Source organism: Acomys minous (genome assembly GCF_964271855.1).
Source record: "Acomys minous genome assembly, chromosome: 6".
Taxonomy (NCBI): Eukaryota; Metazoa; Chordata; class Mammalia; order Rodentia; family Muridae; genus Acomys; species Acomys minous.
This window is the reverse complement of record NC_140487.1, coordinates 26508946-26520886: the sequence shown is the minus strand read 5'-3', so window position 1 is coordinate 26520886 and position 11941 is coordinate 26508946. Positions and strand designations below refer to the sequence as shown.

Sequence of the window (11941 nt, the reverse complement as noted above, 5' to 3'; positions counted from 1 at the left end):
CCTGAACAACTATGCCACCGCCGCCCCCAGAAGGCCAAGATTCTTTTCATTTTGTAGCCCAGTTTGCCTTTGAAGCATAATATTCTGCCTCCCTTTTAAGCCTCAGGTTTTATAGGACTAGAATAATTTTTGTATATAATTAAATATGTGTTTTCTCCTATTCATCGGCCATATCAACCTGGGTATAGTTCAACCCAAGATATTCTGCGGGAAGAAGCTGTTTTTCTTGTCCCTTTGATTTGTAGCTGGAGGTAAGAAGTGCTGGGAGCTTGGACTTATAATAGGCATCTGAGGTGGAGCAGTCTTGTGGGACTGAGACCTCAAACTGCAGGATGTGATGTCAGCCAACTCTCTATTGTGTCAGGGTTGAGCTGCACTGGAGGACACTGAGCTGGTATCTAGACAGTTTAGAGGAATCCTGATTATGGGGGGGAAAAGTCGTACATATTTAGTGGGCAGAAGTATTTTCTAATTAATGCTTTATCTAAAAATTTATTAAAACATTATTAAATTTATTAAAAACAGCCTTTCCGATCCGCCATCTGCGGTGGAGCCACTGCCAAGATGCAGATTTTTGTGAAGACCCTTACGGGAAGACCATCATGCTCGAGGTTGAACCCTCGGATACTATAGAAAATGTAAAGGCCAAGATCCAGGATAAGGAAGGAATTCCTCCTGATCAGCAAAGGTTGATCTTTGCTGGTAAGCAGCTGGAAGATGGCCGCACTTTGTCAGACTACAACATTCAAAAGGAGTCCACCCTTCATCTTGTGTTGAGACTTCGTGGTGGTGCTAAGAAAAGGAAGAAGAAGTCTTACACCACTCCCAAGAAGAATAAGCGTAAGAGGAAGAAGGTGAAGTTGGCTGTGCTGAAATACTATAAGGTGGATGAAAATGGCAAAATTAGCCGACTTCGCCGAGAGTGTCCTTCTGATGAATGTCGTGCTGGAGTGTTCATGGCTAGCCACTTTGACAGCCATTACTGTGGCAAGTGTTGTCTGACTTACTGTTGCAACAAACCAGAAGACAAGTAGTTGTGCATAATTTAATAAAAAGAAGGAATTGAAAAAAATTTATTAAAACAACTGTTTGAAAAAATACAGTGGAAAAATGCAATGGTGGGCTTCTTAAAATCTATTTTTTAAAATTGTACTCTTTCCTTCTTGTTAGTCCTGAGGGAAAAGCCAACAACAGTCACATCCTCAGAGGACTTAACCAAGTACAATGCCGGGGACAAGGGTGAGACGGTGTTAGCCAGAAGATGGGTTTTACAGGCGTTCCGAGTTCTGAACTGCCCCCTGCTGGCCTCCATCACCGGAGCGCAGCTCTTGTTCCCCCGCACAGGCATTCATCAGAGGTGTACAGGGCTGTCAACAGCCTGTGGGGCCACCTTGGCAGCTGAGCAGCAAGTGCCTGCCTCTTTATAATTTTATACTGCCTCCGTGAAAGGGCTTCCGCAGTGTGATTTAACTCTGCCAAGGAATAGGTGCAGAAAGAACTCAGTGGAGACCCATTCTCTGGTAATATTTGCATTTTATAGGAAGCATACATATAAATTTCCCATTCTATAGTAATATGGTTTTAATCTTAATGAATGCCATTTTGGCAGCTCTCTTCAGAGAGTGGAATTAACATTCACATGTGAACGGGAAATGTTAAAGTGTTATTAGTCTCCTGAGGGCTTGGCTTCTGGCTCTGCAGTTTCAAAGATTTCATCATAGTTTAGGTATAGCAAAATACCATTTCTGCTTATTAGACGGAAACTCTCCAAGGCTTCTGTATATTTCATGCTAGAGTTTGATTTTTCAAAAGGGAAAGAACTGTTTTCCCTGAACCCTGAAAATAACCTCGTACCAAAAATCAATTGAAAGGCCCACAAGAAACTTCCCTGAGTGTAGTTAGAAACTTTTTAGGATGGTGCCTTTCTTGGGGGATTAGTAACACAGTGTTTAATTAAGTCACCTAAGTTAATACAGTGCTGAGAAGTTTTATGAGTTCTATTTGTGTGTTTATTGATTCATTCTTTTCTTCATCCTATGGAGTTGGTAGTGAAAAACCTCATTTTGAGCTTATTTACCATGACTGTTTGCCCTTAAAGAAGGTGTAGGTGGGGATTTGTATGTAAATCACAAAAATGTATCCATGGAGGGAAGATTCTTCTTTAGTTTCTTGCTTCTGCTACTGTCCCTAAAAATATGGAGTCTTTTCTCAGTGACGCTCCAGACCTTGAACATCTTACCTTATTTTGAGATGTTTATTAAGTAAAAACCAGGATAATAGTTTTTTTGTTTTCTAGTACTTAGAGGAGCCTGAAGTGAGTGCAACTTTATTTAAGCACACACATGCCCACCACCACATATAAGTATTAATAATGATCTTTTACATGTAAAATTTTAATAAACTCTTGGTTTTTATTTTGTATTAAACCCTGAAGGTGATGCCTTTCATGACAAAGGCAGAATGTTTTTATTCTCAATAAACCTCAGTAAAGAGAGGTTGCATCACAGGTACTCAAACACAGATGAGTTAAAAGTGTAGGTCCTGGTGTTTCACAGGACTGTGGGGAGGGTGGTTAAGTTGACAAAAGCCTACAGCATAGGTTAAGTTCACATATAATTTAGAACATTTTAGAACAGAAGAGTTTGAAGATCTAAGAAATGACATGTTAAGAGGAACTACCCTGATTTTATCAGTGCATGTTTTATGCATGTGTTGAAATAAAATATTCTACCCCATTAGTATTCATTTACACTAATAAAAAATTTTCCAAAAAAACCCAATAAACAAACAGTGTTTACAGAGAGAATTAATTGACCATGTTCTTGTCCTTTCATCGTCTATTCTGTTGTAGAGGATGGGTAACTGATGGGTAAGGCACATGGCAAGTGACAAGGCTCAGGTTTGGCTTGGCCTTTGCCACTGCTGAGGGTTGACATTGCAGTCCCAATTACCTGACTCAGGCCTTCAGTAAATGAAAATACTCTACGTCTCAATACTATGGGATCCAGAGGAAAACTGAATTTTAAGGCAAATCTCACGCGGTTTGCATGTACATTAAAGATCCAGAGTAGAAGTGTGATTCTTAAAAATAGTTTTAGATAGTTAACTACAAGGCATTGCAAAGGTAGATGACAGTTGGACTGGATGTCAGTATCTGTTGGTTGTTCCGCCTCCGCAGCTCGTTTTAAGCTTGTCTGACAAGGGTCATGTATTATGCTTGCACCTGTGCGGTTTATTAGTGATATGCTTTGATGGTATTACTGTCAGTTCAAATGGCCTTGTGATCATAAAATGTGGAAAATTGATTCTGCCCTAACTGCTTTTTCCTCTCTCTATATCCAGGTGATCTTGCCATGCTCTCCTTCAGACTTGCTTTCTTAAGCCTTATTATATTTTAGCCTTCTTTGTTTATTCCTTTCAAACATGAGAAGTTACTTCTAGTGAAAAAGTTCACTTAAAAGAGCAAGATAAAAGAGAAATTACAGAAACAAATTAGGAAGGCGAAGCTCACTTGAAACATACCTGTAAAATGAATTAGTTGCTGTACTTGAAAACTAACTTGCACTACTGTCCTTTGGACAGTGAGGCCAAGCAGGGAAATGTACGAAGCTGCCTGGCTTTCAGGGCAGGATGACTGGAGTCATGTAGGCGGGAACATATTTTTCTGCCACTGAATTCTAAGAAATCACATAAGGCAGCTATTTGTCTGAAAATTCTTAAGGTAGCATAATAATTTTGTTTTTAAAAAACAACTAGTAAATATGACATCGTTGCCTTTAATTAAATGCTAAGGTCATCATTTTGAAGTTAGATTTTGCGAGGCAGTTTTGGGGGGGAACTGAAAACAGCGTACAGCAGTGTGTTTTTCTTAATGGTCAAATAGCAGGACATAGTGACAAGAGTGTCACTTAGTCTAAATGGGTCATGTACTGCATCCCGTCAACAAGCCCCCTCTGCACATCAGATATATCTGGAGTAGGGGTTTTTAGTTACTGTTAAATCCGTGCATTTGAATTTGTACAGAACTATGTAAACTAAACTGATAAAATGTCCTTCTTTTGCCTGGAGGAGAATAAGGCTGCGAGGCCTGTTGGCAGGGATGCTGGCATCCTGCAGAGAAGCATTTGTCTCCTCTGGGAAGTCTCATGGCTGAGAAGGAATCTTGATTATATAACAGAGGGCACCTGTGTGTTTTGAGAGCATATAGGTTAGTTTTTAAGTCCGTTTTAAAATAAAGAAAGGGTTTTTTTTGTTTGTTTGTTTCTTATCTAGAGTTCCGAAGGATGGTTATTAAAGTGTGTGGACACATATTAACTAAAAGCAGATTTAAAAAGTAAAAGTTCAGTGTGTCATGTTAAGGCTGCTCAACATTAAACAGTGGCGAAGCTCAGGTAAACTGTGGATTCTCTGCCTGAGTGTGATGTTTATTGAATGAAACATGGGTCCAACTCTGACAAGATTTTTCCAACTTGTAAGAAAATACATTTCTAACTATTATTTTAGAAAATAATGTATTATGTGTATGTATTGTTCCAGAAGTACCTAGAAATGTTTGTTAAGAATGCGGTACCATAATTCATGTAAGGACAAAAGTCTCCATTTGGGACAAAACCCTCAGGTCATTTTGATGGAGAAGTCTTTGATTGATACTTTGGGAATGATCACCTCATCCTTAATGAATTGACTGGTCATTTTGGCTGAGTGGAGACCCAGTTAAAGTGTGACCAGTAAGGTCATCTGTAAAGAGTGATTTTAATGATAACCCTTGCAGTTTTACTTGAAGGGAGTTCTCCAAGTTAATGTCCAGGCATGAAATGTAATGGTCTGCTTTATTATTGTTAATTTATGCTTAAGCTTCCCTTGTTCTCCTTTTTAACCAACATAACAATTATATGGGCTAACTATTTGCCTCAGGGAAATGCTGTAATGGGACTAATTAAATATTTAATATTTTAAAGGACTTAAACAACCTTGTAAGTAATAAGTTAAGAGGAGATAAAGCTATGATGATCATGTTAGTGGAGGAATGTTAATGAAGCCTTGGGTCAGGCGTCCCTTGGATGGCCATGTTGCCTATCTGTAGGGAGGCATAGCAGCTTAATGGCCGAGTGAATGACCTTGGTCACCCATAGTGATTCTTCTACATCCTAATTTTGAGGCCTAGAGGAAACTTCTCAACTTTCTAAGCTAATGACAGTTTTCTCAACTATACAGTGAGGATCAGAATAACACCCAGCCTTTCGGATTATTGTGATAACATGTATGTGTTTAATAAAGCATAGTCATTTTTAATATGAGTTTGTTCCATTGACTACATAGTTATAGAATTGGAAACGTGTTTTTTTAAAAATGATATGAGTTATAAATTGTGGGAAGTGGCAAAGGATTAGATTCTGTGTACACGCCACATCTGCCACCCTCATAAGTAGCTCTGTGTTCTGCAGGCAAAAACACCAGAGGGAATATTGCTCCCAACTTCACTCATTTAACTTATATTTATGATAGCTACTGCACAAGACCGTTCCTTAGAGGAGATGATGGGGCTCATATTTTCTCAGCTGTACATTTCTCCTGTTTCTTTAAATGACTAATTAAAAAAAAAAAGATTTATTAGCCTCATACTGGATTCATAAATACTTTCAGAGAGTCAGGGTTGCCCCCACATTCCTTTTATTCAGGCCACATATAGAATATAGATGATCCACATTATATGTGGATTTTATTTTTAAACTAATTCTATTTGATGAAATGCATTTGTCACTCTTGAAATCAACCCTAATCCTGGTGTCCTTCTCCCAAGTCCTCTAGAGACATGCGTATACCTTTCTAGAACACATCTAGGGCTGCAATAATGAATATTAAATAGTACTTGAGTTTCCTTGGAATTTAGATAACTCTAATTTCATGTTTTTTCTTAATGGAATTATCATTTTTGATATTAAGTATCCCTTGAAAGTACACTAATAGTCTTTGTAAATACATTTATACTTACAAACTAGACACACCAACAATTCTTAACTTTAATTATAATTTTATACAATTACTTATTTTCTCCTCCAAAAGCTTTAGACTAATATCATATGTGTGAAATAATTTTGGGAGCATCAAGAGATACAATCCTATGAAAAGATTCAGTCAAACTAAACAAATAGTTCAAGTCTCTATTGAAATGAAAATTGGAAAATAGATACTGTAGCTGCCTGGAAGTAACAATTATTCTTCTGTATAGATGTAATCAAGTGCTTTAAAAATGAAACTATTGCAGATTTTAGAATTTGTATTACGGTTTTAGATATGTCCCTCAAAGTTGAGGACATGTACCTCTGTGTTCCTAGGTTGGCGCTTCTAGAACTTTTAGGTAGTAGATTCTGGTAGGAGTGTCCTGAAGCCATTTGTGCTATGCCCCTAAGGATATTTGGTGTCCAATCTCACACAACTGTTGCTTTTGCCTCTTGGCTAGTGATGCAAGCAGATGTAGCCTACAATGTTTCTTTAAATGATGTCATTTCTGATTCACAGTGGGGAGTCAGGATCACAGCCTGGAACCACCACCTTTCTCATATAAGGCAATGATTTTAGCTATTCAATTATAATAACAAGAAGCGAATACACACTTTTGTAGGCATAAGATTATGGTACAATTCGGATGCTGATTTCTGTACCCCTCATATCTGGTTACAATCCTTGTTCTGAGAATCTCCTGTCATAATGTTGTGTAAACATGGTTCCCCATTTATCCCATGATATGCTAATAAAGCAGTTTACCGTCAATCACTGAGTAGTAGAGAGATTAAGGATGGAATTCCTGCCAGCCAGAGGAGGAGGACTTAGAGGAGGGAGTAGGCAGAGTTCCAGGAGTCATCAAGGAGAGATAGCTAAGCAAGAAGCTATAAAGTGCAAATATCTCTGGGGAGTATGGTAGGAGAAAAACAGATTAGCTTAGAGAGTTAATAGCAGAGCAATAACTGCTCAGTTATTGTGTTTTAAGTTTCTTATTAATATTAAAAAGTCTCTATTATTTGTGTGATAGCTGGGTTAATTGAGAAACTGAGAAACAAATGTTTTTTTTTATAAAAATAAATTAATATTTTGGTGCCCAATGTCAGGTGCCATGTTTATTCTTTGAATTTTTTTAAAACCTACTTTATTTGGTGTTCCTTAATGCCTCTACCTCCCTTCCAACCTACCGACCCTAGGTAGAAGAGAAAGAAGGTTAGTAGGGACAGAGGATGTAGACCTTTTTAGACTTAGTTTCCTGGAGGCAATTCCACTCTTCATTAGCAGGATTCCATCAGTCCAGCCAAACAGCAAACAGCAAACAGCAATAGTGAACAGCAGCAACAACAGTGGAACGAATCAGCCGCAGCCTTCTTGAAGAGTTCTCCGGAACCTTCTTCTCTAGGAGTGTTTCGAAATGACCTCTTGCTGCCCTTACCCCAACCCCCCGTTCCTCAGAGTCTGCACAAAGATGTTTCCTAGCTGGCAAAGACCACATCCCCTGAATGAGGCAGTTTTCAGTTGACCAAGATCATACACCCTCTCATGAGGCTGTTATCACCTGTGGATAAACTAAAAGCAGTTTCACATCGCACACTTTGGATCAAAACAAAAGCATATTTACATAACATAACCAAAACGTCTACTACACACATCATACATCATGCATCCTACAATTGAAGAAATGGTAAGCATAAAATATATTATGTTGAGCCGGGCGTGGTGGTGCACACCTTTAATCCCAGCACTCAGGAGGCAGAGGCAGGCAGATCACTGTGAGTTTGAGGCCAGCCTGGTTTGCAAAGCGAGTCCAGGACAGGCAAGGCTAACACAGAGAAACTCTGTCTCAAAAAAAAAAAATCATCTTATTTAACCTTCAAAACAGACCTATGATATGATAGCAGCATATCCTGCCCCCTCCAAACTAGACTGGGGGAGGGGGAAGAGCTGAGAGATGGCCCAGGAGTTAAGAGTATGCATTGCTTTTGCAGAGTACCTGAGTTTGGCTCCTAGCACCTTGTTGGGTGACTCAGAAACACCTCTAACTCCATTTCCTGGGGATCTAACCCAATGCCTCTCTCCTGCACATGTATATACATACCCCTAGACAGATTCACATATACATAATTAAAATATAATCTTTAAAATTTACTAGGAAAAAAGTTAAAATTAAGGCCAGAAAAAACTGATGTGTGATGGAACTGGCTTTCTAATGGCCTAATGTGCAGACTCTGCTGAGTCAGCCACAGGTGAGGAGAGGAGACTGGCAATATTTTCTTCTCAGAAGGTCTTGTTTTGTTATTTTATGTACAGCAGTTATTCTTCATATATGAATACAAATTATACGGTTTCTTTAATAACTCTGAAATTCTCTTTGTTCTATTATTTTTTTTCTTAACCTTAACAGAAAACAAATGAAGTATATTTTCAACTTTTCTTAACCTTAACAGAAAACAAATTAAGTATATTTTCAACCCCAGCATTTGGGAGGTGGAGGCAAGAGGATTGAAAGTCTGGGGATAATCTCCCTAATAAAGAAGGTCCCTTTCTCAAACATAAACAAACAAACTTAAACAAAACAAAGCAACATCAGCACCAACAACAAAACAAAAAGGAAACCCTAGATGTATTCATATTTTCCACAATTGATTTGAACTTATACAAAGACACAGACACACAACCAATAGACTCAGAGTAATGTTCTCTCCATGGTGTCATGTGATCATTGACTGTTCTAGAATTTCAGCATGGTAATAGATGTGGCAAATGTACTAATTCTAGCTTCCTTTAGAACCATCTCTGTGCCCCACCCATCACTGCCAAGGCTGTGAGCCTCCACACTTGAATTATTGACAATCCCTTTATGGCTGAAGTTCTACCTCTGGGTCACCCACCTTGCAGAGGGCTTAATTTTAGCAATGAAACATGATTTCCTGGCCACAGTCTTGGTGGCAGCTTCCCCCTACCCCCCACCCTTTTATATTTTATGTACTGTGGTGTGATCCTTGGCACCGAAATGGTAAAATATTACAATTCTCAGACTGTGTTTTGGATCATTTCTGTTCCTTAGGCCCTTTAGAAAAATTCCTAGTACTATAGCCATGCCCAGATAAGAGGTGTGCTGGGATGGTTTCTAGTGTGTGTAGTTCAGTCCTGTCTTCTCCATATTTACAGTAGCTCCTCCATCCTGATAGACCAAAAGATCTGAGATACTTTAGGACCCACCAATCATTTTCTACAAATATAAGACATGTATCAAACTAACTGAAATTTCCATTTAAAAAAAAAGAGCTTCTAAAGATAGAAATAAACCTCTCTCCCTAGGAAGCAAACTTAACATTAGCAAAAACAGAGGCTCTCAAAAGCCCTGGAGTTTGGTTTTATAAGTGGCTCTTCCTGTCTTTGCTACCTGTTGCCCGCATTTGTAAGAAAGACTTGATCTATAAGACTGAGGATTAGCACTTGGTGAGGCATAAACTGCTTCCATAATATCTGCTTTAGGCTGGTAAAGCAAAACAAGGCTTTCATTGTTCATTAATGAGAGTAACATTTTAACTACCTAATTGGCCCCAGGCATTGTTATCTAGACATTAAATTAATTTCACGATGTTACTGAACATGTTATTGTAGAATTTTGACAGGTCAATACCAGCTACACTTTGTAAAGAAATGTTTATGCTATTTCTAATAATGAATATTAATGTATCATGTCATATATAGAACCATTTAAATCTATCTTCCCACTCTGTCTTCTCTCACCTCTTGTCTGCTCTCCATGCCCCTCCCCCACCCTATATGATATAGCACTGACTAGCCTGGAAATTTCTGGGTAGATCAGATTTGCCTTAAACTTGTGGCAATCCTCCTGCCTCTACCTCTGAGTGCTGCAATTATAGGCATGATGCAATCAAGTCTGGTTACTATTTTCCTCTTAATGTTGAAATGAATGATCTTCAGTATATAGATTGACCATGGACAATGATGAAATTTAATATACTCTTATTATTAGACCCATTTCTATCATAGTGTCATAAATACCTGAAAGTTCTATCTAATGTTAAAAAAATATTAGGAATTATGACAACACTGAACAGCCTGAAGACTGGCATCCAACTAAGTTGTCATATTTCCACATATTGATTGAAGATAAAGAATTAGCATCACCTTTCAATATGACACCATTAAACAGTATTGTATGCAGCCTTATGTGCTTCCATGTAACATGCCATATTGCCTTACAGAGAAGTACAGTTGTCTTAAGAGGAATCTTCATTGATTGATGTGGTCCATACTTTGCAGCAGCTCATCCCTCCTGTATCAGTTGTAAATTTGTTATCAAAACTCTAATATTGCCTTATCTACATGAGCATCTATTCCCAGACCCTGCAGTCTTTATGAGCTCAAGTATGGAGATGTATAGCATTATACTTCCTACTCCTGCCCACGGTGACCAGCCACTTTCTGTTTCATACGTGAATGGTTTTTCCAGAGTATATCCTAGACTTTATGGAACTTTTCCATATGTTTCAGTTTCATGTTTTTTGCTTTGAATAATTGAAATTTCTTATAATCAGATCCACAGGTCCATAAAAGAAAGGACACAGAGTCCAGCTTTTTCTTCCTTTGTATCATTCAGTTATCACGAAGAGAGCTCTAGCTAGCTTATACACATGTGCTGTTTGAAATGGTGTGCCTACCATGTACATGTGATATTTAATCAAACTCATCTACTGTCTTTTTTCCTTTTATTCATTCACTCACTTTACAGCCTGGACGCAGCCCCCTCCCTCCTTTCCTTTCCAGTCCCACCCTCATACCTCTCCCCTCGCTTCCCTTCCCCTTCTCCTCAGAGAAAAGGAGGCTCCTCATGGCTACCAACCCTCCCTGGCATTTCAAGTCACAGGACTAAGCTCATCCTCTCCCACTGATGCCAGACAAAGCAGCCCAGCTATGGGAAAGGGATCCAAAGGCAGACAACAGAGTCAGAGTAGCCCTTACTCCAATTGTGAGGGGACCCACTTGAAGAACAAGCTGCATATCTGCTACTTATGTGTAGGGAGCTTAGGTCCAGTCCGTGCGTGCTCTTTGGTTAGTGGTTCAGTCTCTGTGGTTCCCCATGGGCCCAGGTTAGGTTCCTTGTGGTATCCTTGACCCCTTCAGCTCCCTCAATTTTTCCTCCCATTCTTTCACAAGACTCCCTGAACTCAATCTATTGTTTGGATGTGGGTCTCTGCGCCAATTCCTGTCAGTTGCTGGATGAAGCCTCTCAGAAGACAGTTACGCTATGGTCCTGTCTGCAAGCATAGCCAAGTATTATAATAGTGTCAGATGTTGGCTTTCTCCCGTGGCGCAGGTCTCATTTGTCCCAGTCATTGGTTGTCCATTCTCTCAATCTCTGTTCCATCTTTATTCCTACACTTCTTGTAGGTCAGACAAATTTTAGGACAAAGATTTTGTGGGTGGGTTGGTGTCCCCCTCCTCTACTGCAAGTCCTGCCTGGCTACATGAGGCAGCCACTTCAGGGCATATCCCCCATTCTAGGAGTCTCAGCTAAGGTCACCCCCATAGACTCACAGGAGCCTCCCCATCTCAGAGGTGCCCTCAGCCACCAATTTCTGTTCTCTCTTCCAGCCCTTTCCCCTCTTCCCACACCTGACCCCACCCTAGTTCTCCTCCCTGCCTCTTCTCCTATCCGTCTACTTCAGATGTCTATTTTATTTCCCCATCTGACTGAGATTCAAGCATACTTAGCTTCTTTGGGGTGGATTGTAGCATGAGTCCTGTACTTTATGGCTAATAACCACTTATAAGTGAGTCCATATGATATATGTCTTTCTGGGACTGGGTTATTTCACTCAGGATAATATTTTTTAGTTCTATACATTTGCCTGAAAAATGTCGTAATGTCTTTGTTTTTAATAGCTGAGCACTACTCCATTATGTA

General features: G+C 39.3%; 1 pseudogene across 1 annotated transcript; it reads left to right on the top strand.

Moving 5' to 3' along the window:
- The first annotated feature begins 564 nt into the window (after nucleotides 1-564).
- LOC311599604 (ubiquitin-ribosomal protein eS31 fusion protein-like) lies at nucleotides 565-1066 on the top strand (annotated as a pseudogene). Its single transcript has one exon. The product of its transcript is annotated as a ubiquitin-ribosomal protein eS31 fusion protein-like (transcript).
- The last annotated feature ends 10875 nt before the right edge of the window (nucleotides 1067-11941 follow it).